A 5,361-nucleotide genomic window follows, 5' to 3' on the forward strand; every position below is an offset into this window, starting at 1 on the left:
ATTTCCTTGTATTGCATTATACATTTTTTTTTAAATAAAAAGTGAAATTATTTAAAATATTTTTTTTTTGTATTGATAATGTAATCCGCTTTAACAACCTCATACCACTTGAGATATGTTTTTCAAGCAAATTAGATATAACCCTTCGTGGTCATACATTTGTATTAAGTTTTATTCAGGTTTTAACAAATTGATGTTAACATGGTTAAGTAGGCTTTTAAAAGAATACGTCAAAGCCTACTTGTTGCATACTTACAAGAATAATAAATACATCAACTTTTAAATTGTAACCAAACATGCCAAGAAGATATAGCATGTCACAATGTCGGATTTCTATCTTCGTTTAAAGTGTGTAGCTTATATGTCTCGCAGAGATCGTTTAGTGTATTTAAACTTCGTATTTAAATTTTATATTTTAACTGTTTCAAAACAAGCATCGTTGAAGAGTCTGATAAAGACGCATTGGGCGAACCTGATAATACATGTAATAATAAGCCTGGTATCTTTGTTTTTTACACAAATGTTTCATTTTTGTGAGATTTTGTCATGCAAAAATAAACCCAACAAAAACCGATTCTATGAGACAACAGAATCAGAGTGATATTCAGAGTTCCAATGATACAGCAGTAGAAGAGTTAGACTGTTTACTAGGTTAAGAATCGAAACAGGATACGTAGTAGAACATAAGAACTTGTATTTGGGGAAACAAACTTAAATATATGTATCTTTTTGGCAGAGTGGTCGATAAAGGAATGGTTATTTTCATAAATGAGTTCTCTAATTGTGAATGAACCGTATGCGTTCTCCGAACTGTTTAAAAAAAGAAACTAGAATAGAAAATATACACATGATCCTGAACAAACGTAAATAATGTGCGAATGAGAATGATGGACTTCATACAAATTAAGTTCGTTGAGGATAATCTTATTCCTTTTGATGACTAGTATCACACTCATTTGTAAATATTTTAAATCAATCCATTAGATGCAAAAAAATAAATCAAACTTTAAATCTATGCATTTCTTAATTGTGTATTTACAATTTTGTTTTGTCGCAAATGACATTCCAATAGATATTCATGTTAATAAAAAGTCGGGAAGGTTCATGCTCTTTAATATTCAATCGATCAATCGTGATTGTAAAAAAATATATTAACTTAAAAGTATATTCTAATATGACGTGCTTCTTCAGCTTTGTAAAGAAACCATGCTTTATTATCCAATAAAATAAGTTTACACATGCGTATATTGACTACGGCAGAAAAATGAATTTTATCAAATTGGTATACGCATTTAATGTATTTCATTAACTTAAAGACACTTTCAAACACAAAAATGATACACATTTTGTTACTTATCCTTTTCCAATGACAGCAATGTGTTACAATTCGAAATTGACATATTTGACCTAGATACCGCAACGTTCATGTTGGCTGTTCTAACTTCAAAACTCCTCCCACTGAAAAACACGTTTCATCTTTCCTGTTAAAATGCATGTATATAATAATGTCATTGAAACATATGATCTGACGATAAAATAGGCATTATATTCGTATTATTTTAGCCCTCGCTATCGCTCTGGCAAGAATAATCACGAATATAATGCCTACCAATGTTAAAACTACATAGTATAGCTGGCATCAATTTTTTCTTAATTGAATTTGTATTACAAAGTTATAATACATAATAAAATACCATAAGAAAGTAAAAAGATAAGGCAATTATATTTGCTAGTAAGACAACTCTTCGCAAGAGACTAAATGACGTCTAATTCGAGGCATGCCACACACTAAAATAGTACACAAAAATAATCATATTGTTGTTATTTACAATTCGTTAATGACGCTACAAAATTGGAACAACAAATCATTAATGCACAACACAAAATGTCATGTTGATTTACAACTGTATTTCATTGCCGTTTTGAACTTTTTAAGAAAGATTTGATTTTAGCCTGACAGAAAAAAAATACTTCATTTTTTCTTTATTTAGCAATTCTCCTTGCAACAATACAAAATTTCCTTGTATTATATCATACATATTTTGAAAAAAAAAGTGAAACTATTTAAAGTAAATTTTTAAAAAAATCTGTAATTTCCAAATTATGGTGCAATTCTTTTCAACTACCTTGTACACCACTTGAGATATATCTCCCATATGATCTAACATTTCCTTGTCATACACTTCTAACAAGTAATTATTATGATTACTATATTTTTTGTTAAGTAGACTTTGAAAGAATACGTCAAAGCCTCCTTGTTGGGTAATTAGAAAAATAAAAAATACATCAACTTATAAATTGTTTAAACAAATATGAGGAGGTAAATTAAGCCCGTCACAAAATAGGACTTTTCTCTTCGTTTAAAGTTATGATTTTCAAACATGGAATATTGTTGGTTTTATTTCTGTACCAAAAATTAAATACAAATAGAATACTGTAAATTCAGGTACCTCAATATTACAAAAGTGTTACAGTTACGAAATGATACTAAATATTTAAAAAAGTAAATTTCCTGTACTACAAATCTTAAGTACAGAAATAGTACTTATGCAAAAGTAGAAACCTTAATTTAATGTTTACCTTTCTTGTTTCTACAAACATAGTCCACCGTGTTATATACTATGTTTGTCATCGTGTTCGTTTCTTCCAAATATTTTGAACACCCCGTTTGCGAAATCTTTTCTTTTCGTTATATGTACTCTTGAAATCCACCTTATTTCACATTTCCTGTATGAATTTATTTCCCTTATCATAAGATTTCCACTCGAACCTTGTTTTACTGTCTTATCATTCCTGTTAACGCAAGAACAACTTGGACCGAAATCACTAGGTGAAAAAAAAGAGGGACAAAAGATACCAAAGGGACAGTCAAACTCATGAATCTAAAACAAACTGACAACGCCATGGCTAAAATGAAAAAGACAAACAAACAACAGCACACATGACACACAAGAAAACTAAAGAATAAACAACACGAACCCCACCAAAAAACTAGGGTGATCTCAGGTGCTCCGTAAGGGTAAGCCGATTCTGCTCCACATGTGGCACCCGTCGTGTTGCTTATGTGAAACATGAGCGATGTGATAAATAGCGAAACTTACGTTTACTGTTTCGTGTCATATTAACTCTCATTTTTTGTTTCAAGGGTAGGCCTACATTTCTTTGGTGTGCTTGTTTGTGGTGTACTTTTGATGGTGGGGTTTATTGCAACATATTCCGTTACGAGAAATATTCTCGACGATAGAATATCACTCCCAAACCTAGAACACACTTCAAAAATTGGTGTGTTAAATTTGTTAAAGGTTGTCAGTAACCTTCGAATTTATATTTATGCTTTATGTTGCATTATTCAAACAGCTTTCAATTTCATCTTTTTGTGAAGATTTGAATAAGATCAGATCTTGTCGAATGTTCTCCAATGCTTGCTATTTTGATTTGTTTAAAATGTCTTTGAATTCTTGTTTTCTGACAGTTTAATGTTATATTTATCAATACTGACCTAACACCTTTCATTAAGATTAGAGTTAGGGTTTACATTCTGCGGTTCGTTCTGGTTTTCTCTAGATCAATTTTAATATCCTTTTTCTCTATTTCATTCTTTCATGTATCAATTTACATTTGTGTCTCTGTTTTGTGTGTTACAACCTTTGAGATTCTCTATCATTCCAGCAATTGTCTATATTTTTGTTCCCCGTTTCTGATTGTGTTTGTACTTCTAGTAGTTTTATGTCTAACTCATTGTGTTTTGTCGTTAAGTCAACAAATTCATTTCGATATCTTTTGTTGTCATTGATAATCCATGAAAGGGCGCTTTTGTTTTCCTTTAACAGTTCTTGTATGAATTTCCCAAAATTACGTTGCACAACATATTCCAAGTTTGACAGTGATATAAATTATAAAAAAAAAGAGAGAGATGACAGATCAATGTGACTTTTCAGCTAAGAAAAAGGCTTTTCATTATTTGTTTAGTTTTTCCTATGCATCGCCGATCCATCCGTAATGTGTGATTGATGATGTTCCAATCATACAAATACTTTGAAGATAGAAAACAAGATATTATCCCAAACCGTAGATGGATCCTTTTCTCTTTGCGTTTGCTATATGCATTTACTTGGATTGTTTTCCTAACCCTGATACCATCACTTAACCTCATCTATAAACTGTTTCTCAAATGCATTTTACCCCCTGATCATATTATCACTCGTATCTGTATCTTCTCCTTGTCCTCAACCGTAAATTTCCCATAACCTTTTTAATGTAAAACGTAGCCTTATTTTATCTTTAGACATAACCTAATTCTCAACCGCCCCCTTATAATTTACCACCACACCCTCACCCTCATACTTTATAATTAGGTTTAATTCGAATTTGACAAATTTAAATATTGAAATATTTCATTCAACCTTATCCCTATAATTGTTCTTAAATTAAGACATACCCTTCAACGAAACATAATCCGTATCTTTCCCTTAAACTTTAACTTAACCTTAATACAAATGAGAGGTTTAAATATCAGATGAATATTTGAAATAATTTAAGATATATGAAGTGGTTTTCAGATTAAAAAAAAATAAGACAACATACCTTCTCCCTCCCCCAAAAAAGAATAAAGAAAAACAGGAAATCAATTTGGAATAGAAAATAATGGGGTGCTGAAAAAAAAATATTTTAAAATTAGAAAAAGGTAAAATAAAAATAACAGAAATAAATGATTTAAAGAATCGTGAAACTTTGTGTTTTCTGCATATCAAATATTAATTACAATATTCTAGTAGATCATTCCGGTAAAATATGTTGAATTTTAAGATTGGTTTTAAACGCAACTAGTCAAATGAAATTAGCGATGCAAATGTTATGCATTCATAAGCATCGATGTTTATTCGCTAAAATCACGATCATGTATGAGTTAACGCATCATTTCGCCTCCTATTGCAGGCAAATTTAACCTTACATCTTCCACCTGCATTGTGTCAGAAATTATTTAATTTTACACACCCTGAAAGAATAGTTCGTGACAGATGCCAGACCACGATAATCATAATAAACAAAAAGATCTGCAATAGTGGGTGAAAAAAAAATTATAAATAACATGCGTCCGTAGCGCTATCTTCGATTTATCTTCATCATTTACGCCTAGCGACAAGTATTTGAAATACAAGGATGTCAAAGAATAGAAGAGTTGATGAGCTATATGACGAAAAGGACACAACAAAAAATAGTCAAAGCAGTTGAATGTAACATTGATTGATGGAGGTGAAACTTTAGGTATCTTTATAATTCTAAAATATATTAAATTGATTGGAATTGTAACGATTTGCAGAATCAAAACAAGATATACTTGCGTCTTCAGTTTCGTATTGA

This window comes from Mytilus galloprovincialis, chromosome 14 (genome assembly GCF_965363235.1).
Source record: "Mytilus galloprovincialis chromosome 14, xbMytGall1.hap1.1, whole genome shotgun sequence".
Taxonomy (NCBI): Eukaryota; Metazoa; Mollusca; class Bivalvia; order Mytilida; family Mytilidae; genus Mytilus; species Mytilus galloprovincialis.